General features: G+C 34.3%; 1 pseudogene; it reads right to left on the minus strand.

The window, feature by feature from the left end:
• Positions 1-6,090: 6,090 nt before the first annotated feature.
• Positions 6,091-12,839, minus strand: LOC107017549 (annotated as a pseudogene).
• Between the last annotated feature and the right edge of the window lie 1,401 nt (positions 12,840-14,240).

Here is a 14,240-nt window from a genome sequence, read left to right on the forward strand (position 1 = left end):
ATTTAGAAAGCAGATACGTCAATACTTAAGATGAAAATATAGTTAAGGTAAGAATTCTTCATATTCCCTTTAGCTAATGATGAACGATAAAATGTGGAACATTTTCTCGAGATGATAATTTTGTGCCCTCCTAATTTGATGTGCTTATTTCCTTTTTTGTAGCTAAAAGAAGGTTGAAGATATAGTCGATAAGTTGGAGACCTGGCATCGAACTATCGTCCACATCTACTTTTACTTGTTTGCACATTCTTAAGTTTGTGACATAAGTACTTGAACATGAGCAGTGAATCAAAGAATACCATATTCCTCTACTATATAAGTCTAACAGTTAGGGGGACATTATTTCTTTAGATTTTCTTGATTACGGTGCATTAGAGTTATATATCTAAAGAGTAAATCATCGTTGGTCATTATGCATACTGGGAGTTCATTGAGAGAATCAACAAATTCGATTCATATTGTTCTCAAATTTTTGGAGGAGCTAGAAAACTCTTCAGGATTACTTCATCTTTAGCAATAAATCTCTTTTCATAATATACTATAGATGAAATTTTTATTTCTTATATTCCTAGACCATCTGCATGTTAGTAGTCGTTAAGGGGGATGAAGGTATTTTCTATATGAGAAACTCACAAGAATCTTGGCAATTTCGTATTTTGACTATTTCGAATATATTACGTTATTGACATTTCTTTACCATATTTGATATATTTATACTCCCTAAATTACCCCAAAAACCCTTTTTTAAAGATTTTTTTTGGGGACATATCGACAATTTAATTAATTATAAAAAATGAAAATATAGTTTTGGCCCAAGCCCAACCTATACTGATTAGGGTAAAGCCCACTTTTATTAATCCTAACTATAGAATCTATTCTTACGTGTTGCCTCCTTGCTCGCGGATGAATAATAATCTTCTCGATTCTTGTGGGCTGTACCAGCTCTCTTTTCCAACGTTCTTATATCTCCTCTTCTCATACAAGATGTGTCAGTCAACCAAGGTAACAACTCCTATCTTTTCTGTTCCATTATTCATTACTGTTGAAGTTGATTCGAAGTAATTTGGATACCTAAGAAGATTAATAAAACAAGCATGGAAGGTTTAAAATACACTAAAATGAAAATTAAGCAAGAGGTAACTACATTATAAATAATTAATAGGCTAGCCTTTTCTTTGTTTTAGCTCAAGATTAATATTGTAACTAGCTTAGGTTTGTTTATCTACTATTATAAATAGCAGAAACTAGGATTTGTCTTAGGGGTTGGTTTTTTAATGCACATTAAATTTTTAGGCTACTTTGTGAATTTGGGAAACCCCTACAGCTGTTCAATTTAACCCTCTTGATTATTTGGGTAAGTCTTCACTTTTATGAATTAAATTTATTTCACCTTTAGATTTTACTCCAGTAATTAATTGCGTTTTAGTTGATAGATCATTCTTTTTTTCTTCTAAATCTCCCCGTCTTTCTTTTTATTTCTTAATAGTATATTTTTTTTTCCTATATTGTTCTTGCACCTACAATTACATCAAGTATGTCTCCCTCTTCCTTTCTATTTCTAAATCATATATCTTGTTTGCTGATCGTGTTACTAGGTAAGTCTATCCTTCAAGTCATAAGTAGAAGAAATCACCTAGATTTTTTCCGCTGCTGAAAATTGTACTCGATACCTCACGGTTCTCAAGTCACTACCTTATTGACCATGTAATGCTTTGATTGTATGCTAATAAATTATGGTTCTGATGCGGAAGGAATTTTTCCTCTGGTGAACATTATATTGTATACGTTTTTATTATGTCCTATGAACCCTACTATTCGAGGAAGGTATTGAGTTCCTTATGGTGCACCTCCAATATATGAAGTTCTTTGCGTCTTCATAATCCAATTAGGAGGTTATCATAGTGCGAGATTGGAGGTATAACTTATACATGTCACCTATACATCAATTCCTTCTCGCCTTTATCCAAAAAACCAAAATAATTGACCCCAACAAGCTTAGAATTGACACGTAATTGTTGTTTATATCAATTTTTGTTTGACAAATGCCTTTAACATAACACATCCTTTTATACTAGTATGATCACTATATTGTTAGCTCTGATATTCACGTAAATTTTGCTTACTCTGGTATTGGATTACTTAGCATTGGGTGTTATAGGGATGTTCAGGATTTTTTTTGTGTCCATATACCTAATGGAAAGTGGCATTTGGCTTGGACCTTAGTGATCCATAGCTTATGTAAAAATATAGGAAATACGAAGAAACTTCGTAGCATTGTGTGTTGCAGGAGTTATTATTGTGTAGATACTAATGCAAAGTGTGATTACCTTGGACAGCAATGATCCATTGTGTCATGTCCCACCACTTCCTTGTTCAAATTCGGCATCACGACAAGGGAGAAAATCTAGATTTATGAAGAGGTTGGTAAAATACTCTAGAACTTCCTAGATATATTCAAGAAGGCATTATAATTCCCTAAAACTTTTAGAGAATTCTAGAATAGGACTGAAGTGTAAATATTGTAGGGAACTATAAAGTAGATAATATTGACACTTAGGCCTTTAGGAGGTAATATAAATAAAGGGCCTCTCGTTGAAATTTTTTTCCAATAAAGTGTAAAACATTCGACAAAGTAATACTAAGCCTTTTTTGAAAGCTTTTCAAGTTTCTCTAAGCCTTTCTTGCATTCTCTTAGCGGTCTTAGATTCAAAAGTCCTACTTGAGCTTACAAGACTGTGAAATATTGTAAGTTGTAAAGTGTTGCATGAAACATTAGTTAGACTCTAAGTCTCCAAAAATGTGGTATCATATCAAAGGTTTGCAGTGAGGGGATGACCAATGAAGGAGATATACACGTTGCTAGCACCACAACAATCAAGATAGATGGTGGAAGTAAGATCTGCAAGGGAAATAAGCACCACCAGACAAGTAAGGAAATGTTGTTCGACCCTACACCAAGCAAGGCACTAACATGTCACCCAGATTTGACCATTGAATAAGTGACGATGATTATGGTGATGAGGCTATTGACGCCACCATCGAAGAGGAATGGGTCACAAGGGTTCAAATGGAGAGGTAGACCATAGAGATATGAGGCCGGCATTTGGATGAAGTTGATGAAAAGTTCAAGACTCTAAAGGAATTCAACCTTAGGAAAATAACAACATCCGCAAGGAGTTGGAGGGACGCCAGCATGCCGAGTTCGAGATGAAGTAGGCTATGAATTTCTTGGAGTGTCGGCTCATTGATGTGCTAAGTATGATTGCAACTACGAGAGTCGAGAATAAAGCACTCAATGAGGGCGTGTAAGCTGAAGGATCGACATCATCCAACCGATATAGGGAAGCCAAGGTCGAGGCTCCAAAGTCACATATGTTCAAAGGCATCCGTGACACCCAAGAAGCAGAGATCTTCTTATGGAACTTGGAGAATTACTTAAACTGTAGTTCGGTAAAGAGTGACAAAAACAAGATCAACATTGTCGTTTTGTATCTTCAAGGCTTGTCAGAGTGTAAACCTTATAAACTCAAAGATGATACTTGAAGTACCCATAGAATGTAGTTTCAATTTTTGAAGTTTGTGGCTTGTTATTTGCATTTTATTTGCAAAAGAGGAGATGCCGAGTAAATTAGGTCAAACTAGGCATGGAAGTTAGTTGCACAATTTTTTTCCAAATAGAAAAAAATTATTGCAATCACTGAATAAATGAAAAGAATGAGTTTATTCATAAAAATTGTGAGTACATATATGTTTATCCCTTGATTCCCCTCTCATAAGATTACTCAACCATTCAAATGCTATTAGTGTCACCCAAACAAGGATGATGTGGACCTTCATAGGATTTATTTGATCTTTGTAAAAGGATTTTACCGATCTTGTTAAAGTATTTGGTTGTCAAGAAGAGTGAGCCCATATCTTGATCACTTCATGAATATATGAAATTTTAGAGATGCATATTCAAAGACATATATGCATTTTATATAATTGTTATATAAGTGTGATCTAGAGTTTATGGTAAGTAATCTCCAAAAACCCTAAATGAAATTGGATTCATCTTGTAGAGTCCCACAAAATTTTGATGTCTCAAATGTCAAGTTTTTTTCCCATGAATTTTTTTGGGACGCATAGTTCACTTAATAGTCTTGCTTGATAGAGTTTTATTGGTTGAGGTCTAAACAACTATTCCAGAAGAGGTCTTATGATTAGAAATGTGGTATCTTTGTCGAAGCCAGTATTAACAAGGATCTCTCTCTAGCAAGGGACTAAAAATCATCTCCAAGCACCTTTGGGAAAGTAATTCCACTCTCCCATCTAAACGTGGACACAAGATCTAATTTCTCAAAATCCTTAAAAGTACAACATAGCCTTTGTAGATCTAGCGAGGCATGAAGAATGTGCTCATGCAGGCTAGCCTTAACTGCAGATTGAGCATAACATTCATAGGTAGCATGTAAGATCCGTGAGTTACAGCTTTAACAAACAACGAAGTGTCACAAAAATTGTAAAGTAGCAGTGATTTCCAAGTACCGTATATTGACTAGCTTCTCAACATTCACGAGGAAGTTCCTTAGCATACGTGCATCAATAAATTCAATGTCCATCCAGATCCATTTCAATAAATGATAAAGTTGCTACTTCCACGCCTGAGCTGAGGTAGGTACCTATTAGTGCCTCACCACATTAGCTACTATCTTACTTATAATCTCCCACTTTACCTGATTATACATTTCTACCGATGGCAAACTCTATGAAAAATTTTGAACTTGAATGAACCCCATTTTAAGATTTAACGGTTCATTACGGATAAATCTAAAAATTTTACGAGCACATCCAAGCTTAAACAATGCAACACTCCAAATTATTTTATTTTTCTTAATGTTGAAAGACCCTCATGATGATTTTCATAAGTCTTAAACAAATGTATACTGGTAGCATATTTGAGAAAAGAGTCTCCAAGATACCTAATTGATTCCAAATGAAACTTCTGCTTCCATTTCTTTGTTGTCAACACTTCCAAAACCTTAGCAGTTTAGATAAAAAAAATTAGTTTGCCCGATAAAATCCAAAGGTTCTAGAAGACAGAGAGTAATTGGCGAAAGATTCTTGTCCTAGAGAATCTTATGAATCTAAGGTATACACGTATGAGAGTGAATCTGTTCGAGTGGGATATAACAGATTCACTGCCATACGCGTATACCTTAGAATTCATAATATTCTCAAGGTTTGGAATCTCTCCTAATACCTATCTGTCGTGCTACAACCTTAAGATTTTATATGGGAAGCATTCATGCAGAATAAACTTGAACTGCAAGCAAACACATTGTATCCCAATTGCTAAGGTTTTGGAAGTAATGACAACAAAAAATTGCCTCTAGAAGTTACATTTGGAATAACTTGAAAACTTGGAGACTCTATTCACAAATGTGATGTTAGTATACAATTATTTAAGACTTATGTAAGTCATCACGAGGGTTTTATCAAAATTAAGAAAAATAAAATCATTTCCAATGTTACACTATGCAAGTTTGGATGTGCTCGTAAATATCAAAATTCATCTATAATGAACCATTCAATCTTAAAAATTGAATCATTCCTGATGATAATTCTCGAGTTCATTACTTTGGATAAGAGTTCCTATTGCCTTCAATAAAAATGTATAGTAGGCTAAGACAAACTATTAGAAATAGTAAGAAGTAGTTGATGTGGTTGACGCACTAATAGGTTCCTACTCAACTTGTGTTGGGAATTAGCGGCTTTACCATTTATGAAATAAATTTTGTTGCACAGTAATTTTAGCGATACACCTATGATAAGACACTTCCCTATGAATGCTGAGAAACAAGTTAATATGTCTGTTACTTTGAATCCCTGCTACATTACAAGTTCCATCATCTTTCACTGCATGTTGAAGCTCTAACTCAAGGATCATACAAGCTACATGAGATTCCACGATGATATCAACACTAGGAATTCTTGGAGATACTATGCTAGATTATGTTGTTACAACATATATCTATTTCAACTATTCAAACAGACTCCATGACTAATAATTGATTTGATGTATGCTTCTATTAACAATGAATTATATGCTCAATCTGTAGAAAAAGGTTGGCATGCACAAGCACCTTCTTCTTCATGCCTCGCCAATTTTGACAGGACTGTGCTGTTGAGGATTGTTGAAAATTGGATCTTGTGTTTACGTTCGTACGGAAGCCTGAAATTGTTGCCAATTTGTGTTATAAAATCCGAAATTACTGATTCTAATAAATTATTCTGAAACATGAAGTAACTGAAATTTATAGAAACAGTAAGAGAGATGAACAAAAATTAATTCAAAAAAGTAAAATTTGTAAAATATATACCAGAATCATAAAAACCTTTTAAATCAGAAAAAGATAAAGTCCACTGAACTCACAGTATCCCCTTAAGAAATTATTCCCCTCTAGTATCCGAGGTTTGATTTTTAATATAACCTCGTAGGGTAAAATGAACTTAATCAGCATAGTGTAGATACCAAAATCTATACTGTCAGTGAAGCAATCCATAGTCGGAAAGTACACGTAGGAAAATGTGTGCAGACGACGAAGAAGAAGAATATCATAAAATTAGTAAGGAAATATTCTGAAGAATGAGTTGTATTTATAGGCAAGAAGAATAGGTTCCGAAAGGTTTCAACCCTTTAAGAATTCACATGACCATTAATGAAAGTTTACAACCTTTCAAATGGTAATGAATGTTCCTGAAAGTTTCAACCTTTTAGAAGACTTATGGCGGAAAATTTAAATAAAATGGGTCGCGCGCGGATCTGACTCAGGTCGGGTTAGTCAACTAAAACGTTGAAACATTTCGGCTAATTTTCATCTTCTGTTATCAACTAATTAATTGAAATCAACTAATTAATTGAAATCATTTTTGGTCATTTAATTAATTAATTAATTAATTAATTAAAATAAATTTTGTCCAAAACTAATCTCTCGATCATTTGCCGAAGCCAAAGCCGAAGGCGAAGCTTAGACGAACGAGCGACAACGATGATGGCGCCAGGGCAGTCCCTCTTTCCAACCCTTTTAACAATTAATAGGAGTGTTTATGTATTTAAACTCTCCTATTTTTCTTTTCACCACCGATGAGGGACAAATTCCTTTTCATTAAAGATTAAGAGAACTTTTCAAATTCATAACTCTTCAAGTTCTCAATATTTAAAATTCCTCTCTTCCCCTTTATTTCCCAACAATTCTTGCTACATACCCAACAATCCACCACATTGATGGACAATGGTTATAACATAGGAATGCACGGACAATTGTGTACTTTATAGTCAAGAATTAATTGCATCTTGATAAGTAGGTTTCCCCTTAGACTTTCCGTAGTGAACATATGTCGTATATACCCAGTCAATCGGTACATGTGATATCTCTGAACCGTCGAGCTTTGGTGTATACCTAGACAACCACATGTCACACAATTAACCCTCTACTGTTATGGTTCTTACGGTTTTGTTCATTTCAGCCATGAACACCTCCTGGTTTCATGAGTGTATAGAGAATAGGATTTTGACATAAAATTCTCTTTGTGGCGGCTTCCACTTCTCACTGACATAGGTGATTTCTAGCCGTGTCATCTCGTAGATACACGATTTGGTCAAATCTACCAAACTTAGCAAATCATTTAAAACTTTAAGCTTTATTACCTAATTAACAAGCCTTAAAGTCTTAACCTTGTTCCTGAATATTGTCTTCATCATGAGAATGGATTAAGTTAATTGACAATGTCGAACTGTCAGCCACAACTTTAATTTTCTCCATGAATCTATCTATTGGGATCTCCAGTCTTCTAGATAGAGTTACCGTCATGCTGACTTGTCCTAAGCCTCTCTCACTAGGACTTTCTTTAGTAGATCGAACACATAATATCTTGACTTTAAATAGTCAATTGTGATGATTCCACTAGAGAGCAGTTGTCTTACGGTGTCATGTCTCCGTCGTATATGACGAGATTTCCCGCTGTACATAACGCTCCCTGCCCTACCTATTGTTGCTTGACTATCGCAATGTATGCAAATAGGTCCAATAGGCTTATGACAGAATGGAATATCCTCTAGGAGATTTCGGAGCCATTCAACTTCTTCACCAGCCTTATACAAAACAATGAATTCAGATTCCATTGTGGAGCGACCAATACATGTCTGTTTGGACCATTTCCAAAGGGCTGCTCCTCGACCAAGTATGAATACATAAAGACTCGTGGATTTTACATCATTTGACAAGGTGATCCAATTTGCATCACTATATCCTTCAATCACAGCAGGATATTTATTATAATGCAAATCATAATGTTGTGTATATTTTAGATAACCTAACACACGTTTCATTGCCATCCCGTGAGTTTGATTCAGATTACTAGTGAACAGACTCAGTTTACTAAAATCACATGCTATATCTGGTCGCGTACGATTCATAATATACATCAAACTTCACAATACTCTGGCATATTCCAATTGAGAGTCTTTCATTCTTTTTAAATGTACAGTTAAATCAATTGGAGTTTTAAAAAATTGAAATTTAAGTACTTGAACTTATCAAATAAATTTTCAATATAATGAGATTGAGATAATGCTAGTCCCTAGGAAATTTTTATAATCCTGACCTCTAAGATCTAATCAGCAACTCTTAAGTCCTTCATATTGAACTTGCTGGACAGCATGCGCTTAGTATCATTTATATTGGCAATGTCTTTACTCATTATTAACATGTCATCAACATACAAACAAACAATGACTTCATGATTCATAACATTTTTAATGTAAACACATTTATCACATTCGTTAATCTTGAGTCCATTTGCCAACATTGTTTGGTCAAATTTAGCATGTCATTGTTTTGGTGCTTGTTTGAGTCCATAAAGTGATTTCACAAGTCAAGTCTGCGCACTTTCTTTTCTTTACCAGGAACTATAAACCCTTAAGGTTGTTCATTGTAAATTTCTTCCTCCAACTCTCCTTTAAGAAGGTTGTCTTTACATCCATTTGGTGAATTTTAAGATCATGCACTGTTGCTAGTGCAATTAATATCCTAATTGGTGTTATCCTTGTTACTGGAGAGTATGTGTCAAAGTAGTCCAGACCTTCCTTTTGTCTGTACCGTTTGACTACGAGTCTAGCCTTATATTTGTCAATAGTCCCATCACATTTCATTTTCCTTTTAAAGATCCACTTTGATCCTAAAGGTCTATTTTCTTGGAGGAAGATCAGCCAATTCCCAAGTGTGATCACTTAAAATTGATTTGATCACACGATTAACTGCTTCTTTCCAATAAGTTGACTCATACGAAGATATAACTGCTTTAAATGGTTGAGGCTCATTTACAAGCAGTAGTGCTCCAAAATCTGGTCCGAAATAAGAAGTTTTTTTTTGGCGAGTACTACGCCTAGGTTCCTCACTAGTTAGAACATTTGCCATTGATTCTTCTCGTGGTCATTTAGGTCTTTCACTTGTTGACTCACTTTCTATTTTATACGGATAAATGTTTTCAAAAAACACTGCATTATCTATTTTAATTATGGTATTAATATGGATCTCAGGATTATCAGATTTTTGAAGTAAAAACCGACAAGCTTTACTGTTCACAACATACCCAATAAAGACACAATCTAGTGTTTTGGGTCAAATTTTTACCCTCTTCGGTAAAGGAACCTCTACATTGGCTAAACACCCCCACACTTGAACATATTTTAAGTTGGGTTTTCATCCTTTCAACAACTCATATGGAATTGATTGTGTTTTTCGATGTGGTACTCTATTGTGTATTTTATTACTTGTAAGGATGGTTTTCCCTAAAAGGTTTCGTGGTGTACCAGAATTGATCATTAAGGCATTCATTATTTCCATTAATGTTCTGTTCTTCCGTTCTGCCAAACCATTTGACTGTGGTGTATAAGGTGCAGTAGTTTGATGAATATTACCATATTCAAAATATATCTCTGCAAAATGATATTCATATTCTCCACCCCTATCACTCTGAGTCATTTTTATCTTTAGATTCAATCGGTTCTCCACTTCATTTTTGTATTGCTTAAATGCATAAATTGCTTTAACCTTTCTATTAAATAAATATACATAACAAAATTGAGTGTAGTCATCAATAAAAGTTATAAAATATTTTTTCCCACCACGAGATGGTGTTGACTTCATATCACATATATCTGTGTAAATTAACTCTAATGTTTTAGAACTTCTTTCAATAGACTTATAAAGATTTTTAACAAACTTACTTTCCACACAGATTTTGCATTTTGATTTATCATATTTAAAATCAAGCAATAATTCTAGATTAACCAATTTTTGTAAGGATTTGTAATTTACATGTCCCAAACGGGCATGCCATAAATCATTGAACTCCAATAAGTAAACATAAGAAGAATTTTTATTAATACTATCAACAACTATTATATTCAGTTTGAAAAGACCCTCATTGAGGTACCCTTTTGTATGAACATTTCATTCTTACTTGTTAGAGCTTTATCACTAACTAGGACACACTTAAACCCATTCTCAACGAGTACTGCAACATAAACTTAATTCTTCTTAATAGTAGGGACATGCAGAACATTGTTCAAAGTCAAAACCTTGCCGGATGTCATTTTGAACATTAATTTCCCAGTTCATGTAATCTTTGCTGTTACTTTGTTTCCCATGAACAAATCTTCATCTTACTCAGTAGGAATGTACGTTGCAAAGGCTTCTTTTGCAGAGGAAATATGTCTAGTGGCACCTGAGTCGAGAAATCAGTCCTTGTGATTTCGAACTAAGTTACACTCGGAGGTCATTGCACACAATTCATCTGCATCTTCCATATTCTCCATGATGTTTGCTTGACTTTTGCCTTTGCCTTTAAACTCTCATATTTTTCTTTCCACCACCGATGAGGGACAAATGCATTTTCATTAAATCATAAGAGGACTTTTCAAGTTTCCAACTGTTCAACTTCTCAACTTTTCAAATTCCTTTCTTTCCCTCTATTTCCCATCTTCTGGCTACATACCCAACAAAAACTACTTCCAAAATACGTTTGGAGATATTATTGGGTTCGTTGTTTGTGCGATCTTTGATGATTCAAGATCCAAAAACTCGACATTCGTAGACATTAAATTTGTGTGGGACTCTACTAGATGAGTCAAATTTCAATTAGGCCTTCTTGAAAACAACTCCTAGCTTACACTATAGAAAGTGTAATATATCCCTTAGAGAGAGATCTTGAAAATTTCATAAATTCATGAAATATTTACAAAGATATCAAGATGTGGGTGGACTCTTCTTGATAACGAAATACATTAAAATAAAGATCCATAGAAACCTATTTACATGGATATAAAATAAAATTCATTTCAGGATCAAATTATGCGTTTGAAGAATCTAGAGAGCGATATAATTGTACCCAAACTATTAATAAATATTAATTATTCTTGTTTCATTCGATTTATTTTGTGGTCGGAGTTTATTTTCCATAAATAAGATTTAGTACCAACAAATTTTGTCTCCTTGAACCTAACAAATATGTATAATTTCTTTTGGGGTTTCATTAGTTCGATCTGAGTTGATTAATTGGTAAAATTCGTTAGAAATTGAAGGAAAAAATGAATATTCGTTGATCAAATCATTTATTCCGTAGTCTGATAGATCTTTTGTAGAAATGATTAATCAGACGAGATTACAGATAGATCAAGTGCCTTTGTGGTCATCTGTTACCTTTTATGTAGTATTTATCTCCCCAAAGCTTGGAGATGCACACACAAGAAGAGGCCTTATGTTTAAAAATGTATTAAGTATCTTTTTCAAAGCTAGAATCAACAAAAATCGCACCATAAAGTACCTAACAACATCCCCAACCACATTTGGGAAAGTAGTTTGACTCTCCCATCCAAACGTAGACACAATATCCAATTTCTCAAAATTCTTAACTTTTTAACATACCTGCCTTTGCAGATCTAGCGAGGCATGAAGAATGTGCTCATGCAGTCTAGCCTTAACTACGAATTGAGTATATCATTCATTATTTACAAAAGTATACCACAAATAAGTAATTAGTCTTGTAACCAACCTCGAATATTTGAAATAGAGATATGTTGTAACAACATAATCTAGAATTACATCTCCAAGAAATTTCAAGTGCTAATAGCATCGTGGATTCTCATGTAGTACGTAAGATCCGTGAGTTAGCGTTTGAACAAGCAGCGAAGGGTCGTGAAACTTGTAGTGTAGCAATGATTTCTAAGTACCGTACATTGACTAGCTTCTTAGCATTCACGATGAAGTGCCTTAAGATAGGTGTATCAATAATATCAATGTCCATCCCGATCCATTTCATAAATGATAAAGCTGCTACGTTGCCCGTCCGAGCTGAGGTAGGCACCTGTTAGTGCATCAACCACAACAACTACGCTCTTGTTTCTAATCTCCTATACTTTACCCTACAACACATATCCACTGAAGGCATCAAGAAATTTTTGTCAAGTTGTAAACTTGAGGATTATCACTAGGAATTGTCCACACTTTAATATAGAATGGTTCATTACGGATAAATCTCAGAATTTTATGAGCACATCCAAGCTTAAACAATGCAACATTGGAAATGATTTTATTTTTCTTAATATAGAGAAGACCCTCATGATAATTTTCACAAGTCTTAAACGATTGAATACTAATAGCATATATGAGAAAAGAGTCGCCAAGCTTTTCAACTGATTCCAAATAAAAATTTTGTAGACATTTCTTTGTTGTCATTACTTCCAAAATCATAGCGGTTGGGATAAAAAGTTTTACTTTGTGGTGATTCAAAAGCATTCTTATAAAGTTTATTCGGCATGGATGCTTTCCCTATAAGGTCTAAAGGATCTAGCACGATATATAGTTATCATTCACCTCAAGAATCTTATGAATTCTAGGTATACATATATGATAGTGAATCCCCAAACTCAAACAGATTCACTGCTATATGTATATACCTTCGAATTCATAAGATTCTCGAGGTCAAGAATATTTTGCCAATAGCTATCTGCCGTGGTAGTACCTTTAGACTTTATTGGGGAGGCATTCATACTGAATAAACTAGAAAAGAATACTTTCCGATCATTGCAAACTAAAACTTTGTATCCCAACTGGTAAGATTTTTGAAGGAATGACAACAAAGAAATGCCTCTAGAAGTTTCATTCGAAATCACTTGGGAAAATTTGAAACTTTTCTCAAATGTGATGTTAGTATACAACTATTTATGAATTATGAAAGTCAGCACGAGGGTTTACTCAGAATTAAGAAAATAAAATCATTTCCAAGGTTACACTTTGCAACTTTGGATACGCTCGTAAAATATGAAATTAATGCATAATGAACCATTTGATATTCTAATGTGAATCATTCCTGATGGTAATTCTCAAGTTCTTTGACTAAGTGTTCCCTTTGCCTTCAATAAAAAGGTATAGTAGGCTAAGGCAAATGATTAGAAATAGTAAGAAGTAGTTTATGTGGTTGAGGAAGTAATAGATGCCTACCTCAGCTCGTGTGGGGAAGTAGCGACTTTACCATTTATGAATATGATTGGGTTGCACATTGATTTTGTTGATTTTGAGAAGCTAGTTATTGTCCTATACTTTGAAACCTTGCTACTTACAAGTTCCATGATCCTTCATGGCTTGTTGAAACTCTTACTCACGGATCATATTACACAATGATATTAACGCTAGGAATTCTAGGAGATGCAGTGCTAGATTATGTTGGTGCAACACATATCTATTTCAAATATTCGAACTGACTCCATGACTAATTAAATATTTGAGGTAAGCTTCTGTAAACAATGAATAATATGCTCAATCTGCACTTAAGGCTCGCATGCACAAGCACCTTCTTCATGCCTCGCGAAATCTGCAAAGACAGATATGTTGTACAATTGAGGATTTTTGAGAAATTGGATCATGTGTCTACATTTGGATGGGAATCCGAAACGTGCTTGGAGATGTTGTTGGGTCATCTGTTGGTGCGATCCTTTAAGACCTCTCCTGGAACCGTTGGTTACACCTCAAACAATAAACTCCAACCAATAAGAGAGTAAAGTGAACTATGTGTTAAGAGTACTTCACTTTGTTGATATTGAGTTGTTGTCCCGTTTTCACTATGTGTTAATTCAAATCGAAAGATATTGACACTTAAGTACATGTTCCTTCCTTTGGTCCAAAAGTCAGTTCTTACTG

This window comes from Solanum pennellii, chromosome 1 (genome assembly GCF_001406875.1).
Source record: "Solanum pennellii chromosome 1, SPENNV200".
Classification (NCBI taxonomy): domain Eukaryota; kingdom Viridiplantae; phylum Streptophyta; class Magnoliopsida; order Solanales; family Solanaceae; genus Solanum; species Solanum pennellii.